This window comes from Canis lupus, chromosome 13, assembly GCF_048164855.1.
Source record: "Canis lupus baileyi chromosome 13, mCanLup2.hap1, whole genome shotgun sequence".
In the NCBI taxonomy this organism is placed as follows: Eukaryota; Metazoa; Chordata; class Mammalia; order Carnivora; family Canidae; genus Canis; species Canis lupus.
In genome coordinates this window covers 30,086,118-30,103,505 of record NC_132850.1, presented here as the reverse complement: position 1 = coordinate 30,103,505, position 17,388 = coordinate 30,086,118, and the positions used below count along the sequence as shown (strand labels likewise).

The 17,388-nt window shown below is 35.7% G+C and overlaps 1 long non-coding RNA gene across 1 annotated transcript in view; it reads left to right on the top strand.

Moving 5' to 3' along the window:
- LOC140602186 (uncharacterized) overlaps positions 1 to 17,388 on the top strand; it is a 422,601-nt gene that overhangs the window by 61,364 nt on the left and 343,849 nt on the right. The window contains exon 2 of the long non-coding RNA XR_012005155.1: positions 506 to 568. This is a non-coding gene — a long non-coding RNA (uncharacterized lncRNA). The remainder of the gene's footprint in view (positions 1 to 505; positions 569 to 17,388) is intronic.

Below are 17,388 nucleotides of genomic sequence, written 5' to 3'. Positions count from 1 at the left end.
TATAGTCTAATAATTTTCCAGATTTGTTGTTTATAATTTTTAAAGATTTACTTATTATTTTAGAGGAGGAGAGAGGCAGAGGGAGAGAGAGAGAGAGAGAGAGAGAGAGAGAGAGAATCCCAAGCAGGCTCCACAGCTGAGCATGGGGCCAACTTGGGATCTATCTCATGACCTTGCGATTATGACCTGAGCCAAAACCAAGAGTCTGTTGCTTAATTCACTGTGCCACCCAGTGCCCCTATTGTTTATAATTTCTTTACAAATATTGTGCATTCTAGTTTTGCTTAATAATGTTTCCTTACTTCTCTTGCTCTGTTTGGGCAATGTGCCATTTACCAGTGGTTTGGGAAGCCATTTAAGGTATAAAGGACAATCTCACCATCAGATATCAGTATATGAAATGCGCTTCAGTTTAAAAACAACAGTAACAATGTTTTGCAAAGGAAAGATGCTAGCCTTGTCCATTCTCAGAAGTCTTAATGGAATTTAATCTTTCCTTCTACAGCCCATCAACTATAACCAGTATTCTTCCAACTCTGTTCATCTATGTTCAGTGTATCCTGTACAGGTAAAATCCAGATCTGTTTTCTTAACCTTCACCATAAATTTGAGATTTGTAAATTACTTTGATCATCTTCCACAGCATTTTATCTATTGGTACTTTCTTAGCTTTTCATATGTAGCAACATAGCTCCTTGAATTAAAAGCCATTCTGAGGGACACATGCTTGGCTCAGTGGTTGAGCGTCTGCTTTTGGCTCAGGGTGTGATCCCAGTTTGGGGATCGAGTCCCACATCAGGGTCCCTGTGGGAACCTACTTCTCCCTCTGCCTATGTATGTCTCTGCGTCCCTCTCTGTCTCTCACGAATAAATAAAATCTTTAAAAAAATCCATTTGGATTTTAATATATGTTTCATGTGGGACATCTTGCACATAGTAGTTTTTTATATTTATTTATTTATTTATTTATTTATTTATTTATTTAGATAGCAGATTTTTAATAATACTTGTTGAGTTAAGTATAAACAGAGGTGTTTTTTATAAGTTTATTTTTTATACATTTACAAGAGGTGTTTGTTTATAAGTCTTTTTTTTTTTTTTAAAGATTTTATTTATTCATTTGATAGAGAGAGAGCACAAGCAGAGGGAGAGAGAGAAGCAGACTTCGCTGAGCAGGGAACCCAATGCAGGGCTCTATCCCAGAAACCTGGTATCATGACCTGAGCTGAAGGCAGATGATGCTTAAGACTGAGCCACTCAAGTGCCCTAAACAGATGTTATTAACTATATCCAATAAATTACATTTTAATAAGAAGAAAGGGAAAAATAAGAAATCTATTTGGACTTTTATAAAATAAAATATTATGTAATAAACCCCAAGATTTATAAAATTTGGATTCAGATTTTTAAATATGCCCCTATTGAAAACTTTGTTTTCTCTCATTTTTAAAAAAGTGATAACAGCCACAATATTAAATACGGTGGCTGTAAAAGGGTATCTTAATGTAAAATCTAGTGTGTTTTCTGACTAAGGACAAGAATAGAATGACTGAATATATTTATAAGCAATTTATTGGAAAAATAAGCTATTTGCTCTTATGTAAATATTATGAATCACTGACGCATCTTCCCTAGGATTTATATTTTAATCGGTAAAATATTTTAAAACTTTTAGTTACAAAATACTAAAGGATAAATATCATCCTTCTGGAGAATACAATGAATACTGGAAAAAAAATCTACATTTAAAAAAACTACGTGTGCATAACACAAACATATTACTTTGATACTTGAATGATAAGGCAAGATAAAATAAGAATTATATTCCTGGTGGAAATGCTGTAAGTAGTCAGTTGAGTTGGCATAAATGGAACTTCTAAAACATTACAATTACAGGCTAATAAAATTGAAGAAAACTTTAGGAAGATCTGTATGAACTTATAGAATATGTTCCTTTCAAGACTCATAATGCTTCTGAGAAACCAAATTGGCAATCTACCTGTTGCTAAAATCCAGATGATTTTCTTTGTTATGACACCGAACTGCAATTGAATTGATGATTGACTCTGACACATACATTACTGCATGACAGAAAGACAAATTTCAGTTTGTGAAATTAGAAAGAAGTGATTTGTGCCTCTCAGTGCTTACTCTGTCACTCAGAGATGCAGGGTCTATGAGATCTCCTGAAAAATGCACATAGAATGGGATGTAACTTTCATTCTTTCCTTAAATTTATCTGCTAGGATTTAAAAAGGGGGATTGATAATATGGACCAAGATGGAGGAAGAAAAAGGTCCTTTTTAGCATGATAACTAACTGGCAGTATTATTTTATTAAAAGCTCATTTTGGCCAGCTGTGGGTCTCCCACTCTCTATGTGACTCCTCCGCCATTCCATCCGCAACCCACTTCTTTAAGAATGGGTCTTAAAGTTGCTGAATGGCTAAATCCTATTCTAGAGTCAAAGATGAAAAAGGAAAAAGATGTAAAAGCAAAACTAGAGAATATCTTTAAGGGAAATGTGGATTTCTTAGTGAATAGAATTGAAAATGGCCTCTAGCTGACATGAAAGGACATGTTAAAGAAAGGCATGAGGGAAGGGAAGTCAAATGGGGAATAGGAGCCACATATAAAGTATCAACCTCCTGAAGAGTTCCTGTGACCTACTTCCAATTCTCCTAAAATGCCACCAAATAAACTGTCAGTGACCTTTCATTCAACCTAAGCAAGCTTATCCCCTACTGCAGTGAGAGAGACTTAACCTTGCCACCTTGGTATATTTTTGGGGAGTGCTTCTGAAGTGTGTGTGAGGGTTTGGCTTGCCAAAACCATGTATTATAAGGTTTTGGGATTCAGTATTAGGTAGGCCTAACTTAACTCTCTCTCTCTCTCTCTCTCTCTCTCTCTCTCTCTCTCTGTGTGTGTGTGTGTATGTCTCATGAATAGATAAATAAAATCTTTTAAAAAATTGCTTAGGATAAGTGGACACAGTGAAGCAAGCATTTGATTAATTAAATATTTTGATAAACAAGAGGCTTGCCCGGTTGAGTGATTTATGACTCTAAGAAAAGGACTATTCACCTGAAAGAGAAATGTGTTTTCTTGAGAGAGTTGTTTGAGCAGTATGCTGTTCAGAGAATGTTTTTTAGAAAGTTTCTGAGATAAATAGTAAACTTAGTCACAAATTGGTCAGCCTGGTCTAGAACTTCCTTCAGTAGTGAGGTCTTATTAATGACAATTGTTGAAATAGTTCTTGATTCTGTTAAGCTGTGTGGATGAAGGCAAAGTGTTTTCAACATGGATTAGAAGATTTCACTCAAACCTGAAGTTAGGGCCTATGTTGGACATTATCACCTGCTTTCTCATTATGTGTAAACATGTATAGATATAACTTTTTTAAACAATAAATAATTCAAGTTCTTTTTACTAGTAATGTTCCTCATAGAAGTATATTTTTTTACAGAATTTTAAATTTCGTGTTTTGGAACATATAGAGTTAAAGACAGATTTCAACTTAGGAAAACATTTCTTCTTTAATAGCAAAGGTAATTAAGTTTTTAAATACACAATTTCTTCAATTATTAGGAAAATATGATGAACTAATATAGGAAAAGTTGTATAAAGAAAAGACTAAGAATGAAAAATTAAAGAAGTCATAATTTATGAACAAAATTTAACCTAATCAGTAAATACAAAAAATACATATTAAAATATCAATTAATTTACTTTATTTAAAAATTAGCAAAGATTCAAACATGAGAATGTCCAGTGATATTTAGAATATTTTGAATTGGAACTTTCAACCATTGTTTGTGTAACTATATTTTGCTGCAACCATTCTAGAGTGCAATTTGACACTGTTGATCAAATGCATTCCATTTCTAGGGATATTCCCCCTATAAAACCAACAGACATGTATGACAGATTCATGTTCAAAAAAGATCATTATAGGGGACGCCTGGGTGGCTCAGCAGTTTAGCGCCTGCCTTCCGCCCGGGGCGTGATCCTGGAGTCCTGGGATCAAGTCCCACATGGGGCTCCCTGCATGGAGCCTGCTTCTCTCTCTGCCTGTGTCTCTTCTCTCTCTCTCTCTCTCTATCTGATTCCCTCATGAATAAATAAATAAAATATTTTTTAAAAAAGGTCATTATAGAATTGCTTATATATACATAAGTAGAGTTCCAGCCGCTACACTGCATTCTAACAAGCAGAATAAAGGTCTGAATGAAGAGGAAGGGGCAAGGAGTATGTACCAGCTGTCTGCTAGGGACAGTTGTAGGAAGTTTAGCTTACATTTTACTGTCTGCCCATAGTCACATTACATGGGAGTCTGGGAAATATTTTCATTGTAGGCAGCCATGTGTCCAGCTGAAAATCAGCAATTCTAATATAATGTGCGAAAGAGAATCTCTTTTACCCTGTTTACTGAGCAAATGAACTCCAATTTGTTTCAGTCTCTCCAATCTACTCTAGTCCCTCCTTAGAATAACTAAAGAGCTCATTAAAGTTTCTTCCAAACAAAAAGTTGCTCTTTTGTTTAAAAATAATCTGCTAGCATCCTGGAATTTAGATGGTTGTAGTCAGCTTATTAAAAATAGCCATTGTTTTCCTTTTGAAGATACATGATAGAAATTGCAATTCTAGAATGTTTTGATTTTATTTTAAATTTTAAACATATGTGGATATGTGAATGAATTCAGGGAATAAAGCAAAGTGTTATTTTCTGTGTAGTAAGACAATAAATGATTTTTAACTCATGCCTTGTGTTTAATACATTTTCTAAATGTTTAAAAATAGACATAGCCAAAAATTAGAAGAAAAATAATAATTTCTACATATAGGGTCAAGAGATAAATCCATTAATTAATTCATTATTTGTCCTATACAGTGTTTTTAGATATTTTATATTCCATGTACCAAACATTATAAACAAATAAACTGTGGTCCCTATCTTGAAGGTACTTGTGTTCCACTGGGGAGAAGGAAGAAACATGCACCCTACAGTTACAGTAGAATGGCTTTGATGCACTGGGTAGAGAGGCTTGTACAGAATGGTATTATAGCACTAAGAACTAAGCAAATTTATTCTCCCCAAACTGCAGAAACTGGAGAAATATTTAAGCTGAGTCTAAATATTGAAAAGGTGGCTCACAGCACAAGAAGGTGCCAGGGTGAAGCTGTGAAGGCTGCAGTTCTAAAAAGTTATCCTGTTGCAAAAACTGCATATATATTGATGTGACTAGTAGAATGTGTGTGTGTGTGTGTGTGTGTGTGTGTGTGTGTGTAAGACTAGAGAGAAGCCCTGAGCATCATGGTGTGTCATCTCAAGAAGTCTGAATTTATTGTGAAAGGTTTGTGTAGCTATTGAAAGGTTGCAAGCAGGTTAGCGCTGTTTGCATTTTAGCAAGTGTCACATCTGATTCCTCTTTAATAAGTGGTCCAAGTCTCCAGCTAACATTAAAAATATATAGGAAAAATCCAAATTCAGGCCAATGAATGTGTTTATTTGAGAACCTCATAATGTCCACAGAGCCCCATATCTTTAGTCCATGTTGCCTCCCTTGAATATCTGAACTATGAACCAATATCCATTTCAGTTGTTTCCATTTAGATATTCCTTTTAACCAAAGTTCAGCTAGTCTATGCAGATTTCCTACTTCTAGTTCAAACCTTTGCATGACTTGTCTTTTAAACCCCGAATACTAACAACATAGCCCCTCTTATCTCTTAAGTATAGTACACATGTACAGCATACGCATCACCATACCCACAGCTTATCTCTTAAGCCCAGCATTGTATATGCATTCATTTTGCTATCCTGTACTTGTTCTTCCTTTCTCAGCCCTTTCCATTCCCTAAGAAAACGGTATAATTCTAGATGGAACCAAAGGTTACCAGTGTGAATGGTAGCAGGTAGGAGGGCAAAACTGTATGCAGGGAGATTAACATCACAGAATTGACACCTGGGGATATTAAATTGGAAGATTGGTTGAATACAGACAGTACCAGAGGTAATATTAAAAATAGGTCGAAAATATGTAGGTGTTTTTGTATGTTTGCTTTTATCATAATTCAGGTGAAAGATGTAACAGTTTATCATGGAGCACTAAGGAGCAACATAGGGTATGGAAGGTATGCATGCTAAGTAATCTGTGGAGCTTTGCACACCTTCCTCTCTTGCACATGAGAAGCCAAAACAAAACAAAATGAAAATGAAACAAAAACTTGTAACAGCATATATGATCACTTAGGAGTATTTCCACTATTAACAATGATATTATTATTATTCATGTTTTATACATAAATAACGTGACACTTAGAGAAGTTAAATAACTAATGCAATTTCACACTGGTAAAATATGGTAGGATCACAGTTATAATCCTCTGACTCTAAAGCCAGTGTTAGTTTATTATGGATATCATCAATTTAAATAGTGTTCATCAACTTGATGAGATATTGTCATCTTTACATGATAAGAGTCAAAAATATTTATATGCAATTGACCTACCAGAGGCTAAACATTAATTAGAATCTCCTTGGTTTTGATTTTTACAAATATGTACTGGTGTCTATAATACTGTTTCAGGCATTCTATGGAAAACCACCTAATGATATGACTCTAACAATTCTGCTTCTAAATATGTTACTGTGTCCTTATCCTTAAAATTATTTGAGCATTTTAGATGATCTTTTTAAATTGTTCAATACTTAAACTGTGTGGATCTGAATTCTCTGAATATTTCATTAAAAAACCCACAGCTTTTAAAATAATTCAGTTACGTTAGACTACTGCTTTTCAAACTTCCCCAACTTGGAGGGAGGAGGAGAATATGAATAGTCCTGGGTATCTGTGAGTAGATCCCCAAGAGGCTGACCATAAACGTGAAATTTCTTTACAGTCTCATGTTTTATCCTAAAATATTCATGTGGGTTTACATCCAATTCCATAATGTATCCTTGCTTGTTTTAATAAAATCTGATTTAAATTATTTATTATCTGTAAAAATTCTCCCTGTTGTTTTGGTTTATGGACTTGGTTCTGTTGCACTCAAAATAAAATCACTGTATTGGAAATAACAGTCACGGTTTTTCATGGGATTGTTGATTGAGAGTGCTCTGTCTTAAAAACAATTTCTACTAAATAAACTGACTCTGTGAACAGCCCTTTATCATTGAGGTCAGCAAAGTATTGTATTGAATTAATTTACCCTGGGATAACTTTTGTCACATTTTTATTTCATTTATGCAAAGAATAACAACTTAGTTTAAATATCAAAATCCCTGAAATCCCCACTGCCTGGATAGCCATTGCACTTGTACAAGGGAGTACTCTCAGAATCCTTTACTTGGAACATGACCATGTCGTTCAGGAGATAACTATTCCTGTTTGAGAAACTCCTACCTGCATCATTAATCCCAGAAGAGTCTGGGCCTGTGCTGAGGGAGATGCAGAAGAGATGAAAACAAAGGCTATTTAAAGCGAAGTATTTGAGTGTTTATCACTTGAATATGAGATAAACATATAGGATGACTTGACAAGATCCCAAATCCAAATCGAAGTAGTAAAGGAACTTAAAATATTATTAAAAAGCACCCCAAAGTCCAGAGGAGAACATGCTTCTATAATTTGAGTGTTCTTACAGGATGACATAAGTGAAAACACACTGTAATAAGCTGAAATACAATACGTAAATGACAATGGAATAATTGAGACTCTACATCCCATATAAAGACACAAAGGTAATATAGCTTAGATGTTGCTCAAAAGGCCATTTTTAAGTGTTTTTGTTTGTTTTTATTTTTTATGTATTTCAGGCCAGAAATTTAAATTGGTTAGATTGGGCTGTCATTGTGCCTAACAAATGAAACCGCAGTTGATTAAGTGATGAAAAGTCACTAAGTTGTAAATAGTCTCTTATCTTTTATTTTTCCTGTCACTTTGCTTTCCTGCTCATTTTATCACCATTTTATAATCACAATCTTACAATGTTGGGCCCACTCTTCACCCTCCCCATCTGTGATACTGCAGAGGAGAGAGGGGTCATGTTTTATTGTATGTTACTGTTTTTGTCTTGACTGTAGATTATTTGGCTATTAGTGGTTCTATTACTCAGGAAAGTCAATTTGTAAATTATGTTCTAAGGTGTATTCAAAAAAGATGATTTGACTCAAACATGTTTCTCTCATAAAATTTTGTTTTTTTAATCTAGTGTAGTTTTGTAAACTAAATGCATATGTTTTTGTATCTTACTTTTGAGCCCCCATTAAAGTGATAGTAAAGGAAGAAAGAGGTAGAAACAAACAGCAATAAGTTTTTGTGTATATATGTGTATGCATGTGAAGCTCAATTATTGTAATCTGTCTAAATGACCAAAAATGTAGAGAATTGCTGAAAACTGAATTACAGTGGAAAAGTGTGCAACCAGCCAAGACCTCTGACCTCCTTTGCAGAAGGTCAGAGAGGTTCTGGATATACAAACTGCAGGTGTGATGGAGAGCAAGAGGTAAAAAAGCAGAGCAGAATCTAATGGGATTGGGTAGGTGGGCAAATATGTAGCAAAATCTGTGGTCCATGCAGTGCTACAATTTCCCACTTCTCTGATTCCTTTGGAATTTATCTTGATATAAGGAGTCAAGTGTGTGCATTAACTATTTTTTTTCTCAAGTTGCTACCCAGTCATCCTAACGTAGTTATGCACCGTGCATCTTTTCATCAATGATTTTTTTTAAAAATATTTTATGTATTTATTTGAGAGTGAGCTAGAGAGAGAGAGAGAGAAAGAGACAGACGGCATGAGTAGCAGGGAGGGGCAAAGGGAGAGGGAGAAGCAGACTGTCCTCTGAGCATGGAGCCCAACATGGCACTCCATCCCAGAACTCTGAGATCATGACCTGAGCTGACGGCAAATCTTACCCCACTGAGCCACCATAAGCCCATTTTCATCCACAATTTTTGCACTCTTTTCTGGTGTACTGATGGCTATACTCATGTGCCAGTATCATCAGGGTTCTTTTTCTTTTTAAGATATATATATATATTTTTTTTTTGAAAGAGAGAGAGAGAGCAAGGGCATGAGCAAAGGGAGAGACAGAGGGAAAGGGAGAAGCAGACTCCCTGCTGAGCGCCATGCAGGGCTCCATCCCAGGACCTTGAGATCATGACCTGAGGTGAAGGCAGATACTTAACCAACTGAGCCACCCAGCTGCTACAGTATCATCAGTTTTAATATTGAAAAACTATGCATTTTAATAGTAAGCCTAGTTTCTCTATATGGTTACTCATTTTCACAGATTTCCCGACCATTCTTACCTTATTATTTTTCTATTTGAACTCTATAATCCGTTTATTTAGTTACAAAGAAACATGACAAAACAAAAATCATTCCTAGGTTTATTAATTGACTTAGATTTAATACCTTTATGATATTGAGCTTTCCTACTCAAGCACATGTCTTGTCTTTTCATTTGTTCAAATATAGGTTACTTGATGGGTCTCTATTATTTGCAATCACACATGCAGACAAAAACAAATATATGCTTATTATTGTCTGGTTTAATAAAATCATAGATTTTCAAATAAAATCTACTGTATGGTCTCTATTACTTGCCATCAGACATGCAGACAAAAACAAATAAGTACTTATTATTGTATGGTTTGATAAAATCATAGGATATAAAAAACTTTATTTATTCTAGTACTTTATGGATGCATAAGATTATAGAATTGAGTTTAAGAGGAACTTGTTCAATGCAGTAGATTTATGTGAGACCTGAGACCAAATTTATTTATTTCTCCATGAGTAATTAATTTGAAATGAAAGTCTAAGAACATATGTGTCATATATTTATTCAATTTTATATATTTTAAATTTTAGTATCATGCTGATAGATTGTTTATGGTATTTGTTTTTAGCTCACAAACCACATATAAATTCTTGAAAATTGAATATAAAAAAATAATTTTCTTGGGACACCTGGGTGGCTCAGTGGTTGTACATTTAGCTGCCTTTGGCTTGGGTCATGATCCCTGGGTCCTGGGATCGAGTCCTGCATCTGGCTCCCTGCATGGAGTCTGCTTCTGCCTCTACCGATGTTTCTGCCTCTCTCTGTGTGTCTTTCATGAATAAATAGATAAATAAATAAAATCTTAAAAAAATTTTCTTGAAAATTTTATTTATTTGAAAGAGAGAGAGACAGAGATAAACAACAGAGATAGTGAAAGAGAGCACAGCGGGAAGAGAGGGAAAAGCAAGCTTGACACTGAGCAGGGAACCTGACTTCAGGGCTTAATCCCAGAACCCTGGGATCATGATCTAAGCTGAAAGCAGATGCTTAATCAACCAAGCCACCCAGGCGCTCCCAAAAATAATTTTCTTAAAGTGTATTCCGCTCTACTATACATAAATAACATAATAGATTCTATATCATATTGTTTGACTATATAATTTGACAGAAACTTGATCATCAGTGCTTGTTTGTGCTAGGTTTTTTGGTTTTTTGTTTTTTGTTTTTTCCCTGCATTTAGGACCGTTTTTTTGCAAAACTTCCTGAAAGAGTTGTCTACACGCAGTTGCTGTCTCTATTTCCTTGCTTCTAATTTACATTTAAACAAATCTTTCTGGCTTACGTTTCCGGTCATATCATTAAAATTCCTGCTGAACAAAGATCATTGATGGCCCTCATGTTGTTCACTATGATGGCCCATAGAGTTCTACAGAATCCCTGACCACCTCTCCCAATTCAATGAATAATCCTCTTCCCATCCACAGAGCTGAAGCCACACTGGTCCTCTAGAAGTCCCTAGAATGTCCCAAGCTGTTGCCTGCCTTAAGGTATTCTTGCTTACAGTTTCCCTACCTAAAATACTTGTCCCCTTTCTTTCCATTGATGACTTTTTCCAATCTTCCAGGACTCAGTCTAAATATCCTCTAGGAGAGTCTTCACTTATCAACCATCACATGAAAAAAGCGTCCGTTTTCTCATGCATTATCTTGCCATCTTAATCATTTCACTCTAATACTTATTATCTTTGTTCCCCTATTATTATTTTAGTCACCAATATATTCTCATCACCAGGCAAAGTAACTACTAGCACTATTATCTTATTAATACTTTGCATAAATCAATGAATTTACAGCTGCTCAATTGAGAGCTTATGTATCTTCATTCTGTAAGAAAAAAAAATGATAGTTTGGGAAACATACCTTAATTTAATGTATCTCAATTAAATATACATTTTTTTAAACAATCTATAGAGGTCTAAACTGGTTATAAGAATGCTGTGTCACTATCTGTGGAAGTCTGCAAGCAGACTATTTTCTAATCTTTAGAATGGAAATAATGAATCATATAGAATACTTGAGGTGTTTGCTACATAAAACACTTGCCTACTTAAACACTTGAAAGAGGCTAAAAAAAAAAAAAGAACCCAAGACATTTTTAATACTATTAACTATTATTCTTGAACTATTTAACATTATTATTTTAGCTATTTGGCTGCTGTATAATCACAGCAGTTAGTATTTGACCATGCCAGTGATCAAGTTAAAAAGGAGGAAAGAGAAATGAGAACTCTACGGTTGTGTAAAGTATTCTAAAAGGTAGACTAAAGAAAATTCAAAAGACTTATGTTAAACTTTATCTGAAAAACACCGTGGTTTATTTTAAGTGAACTTCTCTTCACTTTTCCTTTCTGAAAACCTTGGTAATTCATGGCTTTTCAAAAGCTGTTTTAGTTCAGAGGTAAGATGGAGAGGCTGCACACCTGGAAAGAAGATGACCCCAGGTACAAATGAAAGGTGGAGCACCACAGTATGAGAATAAGCAGATGGCAGAGATCAAGGCCTCAGTCATGGTGAAGAAAGGGGAAAAAATTACAGAGGGCATAGGGACTAATGCCTCAAGATTTCAAAGATGTTGCTTTCATCATGGTCTACAAGAGAGAAGGAAGAAAGGATTGATGTTCAAAGCATCTCAAAATTTTTGTTGCTCATAAAACTCTGCTTTCTATCCTTTGATTTAACTGTTAACAGCAGCGCATTTTCAGGGTTATGGAGGGCACGTAAGATCACAAACTCAATGACTACTATTAAGTTTCATAGCACTTAAGAAATTGAAGAAATTTTCAGAGGAAACCATTGACTTCCGCATTACTTTCTGCATGCCTGACATTTCCCATTTGCTAAACTCATCATAAGAAAAACCCTAGGAAAGGACTGAAGGGGTAAACAGTATTAAAAAAAAAAAAATGGTGCGATGAAAAGAGATGCTAGGAAAGTGTCCCTTGCATGTGCAGAGTTAATAGTATGTGTTAACCTTAGAGAGTGAAGGCCAGGAAAGAGACTTGCCTCCTCTTCCCCAATTAAGATCATCAAAAAGATCATATTCACCAATACTATACTTGGAAGTATAAAATTAGTGCCAATTCTTGCTTCTATTGTATCCTAACATAGCCAGTCTTTGATATTTGGATTTTTCCACCTGTTAACATCCCTCCTTCCTCCTTACTAATAGGATAGTTCTGTAATAAATTAAGGATCATACAAAGGCATAATGGCACACTTAGGCCGTTACAAGGTAAACCTCTATGCAATCCTTTCCCCAGGCTTATGAATAGGGAAAATTGAGCATTTAGGCATATTATTTGTTGATTTTAAATAGAAGTGGCTTGTATAGCTCTGTTTGCCTCCTTTGGAAGGTTTCATGAGAAATGATGGAAACTGAGGTATCTTTTTTATCAGAGTTAGTATCTTTGAGGGCCATTCAAGATCCATGTGAGAATAGTTGAATTAAGTAATTCAGGGAATAATGAGAATGTTTGATATACCTATACTGTGGCTTGCTTTAGCAGATAGAGGTCCAGACCGTTCTACCCCAAATACAATGTGTGTCTACCAGAGTATCTCATATTTGAGATTGCTCAGAAAACATTACCATCATGGGAAATCGCATGAGGCTTAAGAGGTGTAGGGTTCCAATTTAAACAGGATTGGCATTCACTTCATATCTCCCCCTCTTATTTCATTTTGCTATACCTTAAATATATTTTTAGTTGTTCTGCTACCCCTTTTGTCTATGTGTTTTATCTCCGAACTGGGAAAGAGAATTGAATGATGGCTTTATTTTCTACAGTCTTTGGAGCATTGAAGTAAAGGGATAGAAAACAGAGGAACAAATTTTATTAATAAATAATTGTATATTTATTTACCATCTATCCCTCTCTTATAGTGGAAAAGACTCCATTACTAGGGGGTTTTGTTTATTTTGTAATTTAAGCACCAGTTAGTGTCCTCAAGTCTGTTTTGTAAATTTAATGTTATCATTTTTGTATGTGGTTAGGAGTTCCATTTCTTAGAATCCCTTCCCTGCATGATTCTAGGTCACAGATAGCTAAGAATACAACTTATGCATGTTTTGAAAAGTGGGATTGAAGTGGAAGCCATTACTCTCAGGAAGTTATAGTCATCAGACATGGCATCAGTAGGCTCCAGCTTCTAGCTTGTCCCTCCAACTTTTGGCCCTGGTAACTAACAGAAGTCTTAAGCAAATTACCAAGGGCTAAATTGCACTTTGTAGAGAAAAAACTTTCAAAGATCTCTGTATGGCTTCTTATCTCTCTCATCTCCTTAGTATTACCACTTTGGCAGCCAGATATGCATTATATCTGGGATTTTTCTGTAAGCTCTGACTTGTCCACACAAACTGGTGCTTTAATGACTCTCTCTGGTCCCTTAGCCCTTTCTGTTTCAGAACTTCACATCCTCAGGTACTGTTATATGTGTGTACACTGCAATTTTTATAGCAAACTACCTGTTTGCATAGAATTTTTTGTGGCTCTGGTTTCCTGGCTAAGCCCTAACCAATAGAGATTTTAGGTATCCGTTTTAGGGGGAGTAGAACCTTAAGGCTGTGATTCTGCAAGTGGACATTTGATCTGATTAGATATGAAGACATTAACAGTTTCTTTGCTAGTAGTTAGTAGAACACTGGATGTCTGTGGCAAAATAGTTACTTAAATTATCACTTTAGTTATCTGGAATCAAGTTCCTACAGGAGGCTATGCTTTGGATGACCACATGGTTGATGCTATTGAAAATATTAGTGGAAATTAAGAGTGTAAAGACTGTGGGTTTAGTTTTGAAACCTAAAAGTACCCTGGAAAACTTGAAAGAATAATTATAAACTTAGTGCTTTACATTGCTATCTAAAGACCAGAGTAAGTAACTACCAAATTTCTGTTTGTCCTGAAAGACATTCTTATCTCCTATAATCACAGGTTTAATATTTATGATATAAATATCTTTCTGTTGGTAGCAAAATTGTACTGTAAAGTAAAATTATAGTATTGCAGAGTCTCATGTTAAATTTAGGGTATCAATCAGGAAAAGTGACATTCAGAATATGGGATTGGGGTCAGAAGTGCAGATTATAATAAAATTTGGTACCCCAAGTTTGGAAAAATCAGCTCTACTAGTGCACCTTTGCAAGAGAAGGCTAGCCAACTGTTGCCTAAGTAACCTGTGATGACCACCTAAAATAAATAGTTATTTGGTAGGTAAAATAGGCTAAAAAAAAAAATGCCCCTTGTTGATATTACGTCCTAATCTCTGATGCCTATAAATGTGGGAATGAAGGTCTTTATACATGTAATTAAGTTAAGAGAATTGAGGTAAGGAGATAATCTAGGATTATCGGGTAGACTCAACTGTCTTTGTATGAGAGAGGTACATCAAGACAGCACACCACACAGAAAGAAGAGCAGTAGGCGATGTGAAGACAGAGGCAGATACTGGGTGGTGTAACCACAAGCCAAGGAATAGTGACATTCACCAGAATATGGAAGAAGCAAGAAATGGATTCTCTCACAGCACCTTCAGAGAGAGCAGGATACCTTGAGTTTGACAATGGAAACAAAGTTTGGACTTGTGGCCTTAAGAATTTTGAGAAATCAGTTTCTGTCATTTTAATCTGCCAAATTTGTGGCAGTTATTATTTTTAAATTTTATTTACTTTTTAAAGTAGTCTTAGCAAATTAATAGAGTAAAAAATGCCATATTTCCTCAAGACACTCTCCCAGCTCCTCTATGGCTTCTAGACCCATAGACACACTTAGAGTTTCCTAAGCTTCAGGAGGTTGGGTACACAATGTCATTAGGACCATATGTACCAAAGTAAATGCAAAACTTGTACAGTTGAACAGGAATATGAGAACATATCCTAAAGGTGTTGGACTCGGGTAGAAGAATGTAATGTTGGAGTGGACTGAATTCATTGATATGATATACTTAATTAGAAGTTCCATATTTGATTAATTAACTTGAGAAACTTGTAGTGGATCTAATAGTTTCCTTGAATTGATAACTGGAATCTGGACACAAAGATAGATGATGCTGAGTTCAGTTGACATGTTAGAATTTCCTTGATACTTGACAGAGAAAGACATACTAATGTTCTGGAAGGTTAAATGCTATAACGTATTTACTATGTATGACCTCTTCAATCCTCTTCCAGGCTCTCCAGGAGGGCACAAAAGTTTTGACAAATGCATTAGTAAGGGTAGTACCAACATCTTGGAAGAGCTCTGTGGTGACTCTTATGAATAGGTCAACAATGACAGTAGCAGAAGTTACCATGAAAATGGGTATGCTCTCTAGGATGTAAGGTGATCTGGTTGCAACATCTGTCACCCCATTGATTGCCAGCATATTGGCCGATCTGGCAAATTAGATGAGTATGTCCTTCCCTCATGGCTCCATGTATGTCCCCAGAAGCTGTATACTTGATCAAAAAGGAAGACCTTCCTAATAGAGGAGGACCATTCTTTGGTCAAGGTTATATGAGTAGCTGCGCTACCCTGCTAGAACCTCCAAACAAGCTCTCAAGGTCCATTTGTAAGAGAACGTAGGGTAGTCAAACTTCCAAGACTCCAGACATATCTAAATGAGGCACTGCAAGTTGCAGTCTGCCTTTCTTAAAATAATAACAATAATAATTAATAATTATAATAAGGCATTCTCAAATCGGGATGATGGGATACTTGGGTGGTAGTTAACCTGCTGTGAAACTGTAGGCATGATTATCATATGGACAGCAGGACCAATAGAGTTGATCAGAATATTTTGACCTTTAGGAATCTTTGGCTTTGACTAATTGATTCTGATATCTCTACTAATGAAATATATAGGTTCTGGCACCTGAGTGGCTAAGTTGGACTTAGCCTTGATTTCAGCTCAGGTTATGATCTCAGGGCATGAGATCAAGCCCTGTGACTGACTCTGCACTCAGTTGGGAATCTGCTTGAGGATCCTTCTCCCTCTTTTTCTCCCCCCTCCCACCCTGCTCCCTCTCTTTCTCTCTCTTTCAAATAAATAAAGAAATTTTTTAAAAGAAGGAAATAGATGGGCAACCTACTATATCCTGTATATTGTCTGATTTGATTTGTATTTGATTTCTACTTGGCTTTATTTCATTTGAATGAACAGAAGCATTCTAAATCTGGTTAAAACAAAACAAAACAACATTGATCTAACACGAAATAAAGTTAAAGACCCTTAACCAATATGCAGACTTGAACTTGTAAAGAAATTCAGAGCCACTTGAAAATTTTTTTCTTTTCTTGTATCACCTTCTCATCAAATAAAATACTAATAGTTAATTCTGAATCTCAGTGTGTAAATAGAGGATACCAAAGAGGAGGGTATGGGTCCATGTAGAGAAGAACTGATGTTCAAGTTGTCTATCAAAAGAAAAAGAATGGGAAAAAATCCTTGTGAGAGGTACAGGATCTGCATGGAGAGGAACTAGCAATATTCAAAGGTAAACAAAAAGACACATAGGATGCTTTGTATTTCCTTGGATAAAAGGGTTACTATACTTTTTGGTTGTATGAGGAGTAGTTGCACTACCTTAGTGGATCCATGATTTTGCTATTGTTTTACCTAGAGTTAAAGATGATTAAAATATTTGTTTATGGATATTAAGTTGACAAGCAGATGGATTGTACTGGATTGTGTTTTGTCGACTTGTCATTTCTACTTCTGTCTAAGGCTAGGAAAATATTTTCCAGAATTTCTCTTCCTTATTGGTGTCAAGCTAGCATTGACCAAAGGAGGAATTTGTGTGAGACTGAAGGATACCAGAATAGCAGAAGCCATTGCTTTTGGAAGGTTGTTGGCAGTCTTCAGCTTCCGGATCATCTTCCCATTACCAGTCTAGTCAACAACAGTGGCCTGTAGCACTGGCATACACTTTGCATAGAGATGGCAGCTTCCAAAAACTCTATGACGCCTCTCCAGGGGTCGGCTTCAGCAGCCAGAAGAGAATGGTTGTACGAATTTTCCTGCAAATTCTCAATGACCCACTCAAGTCAGCATTCAGGCTTGTGAT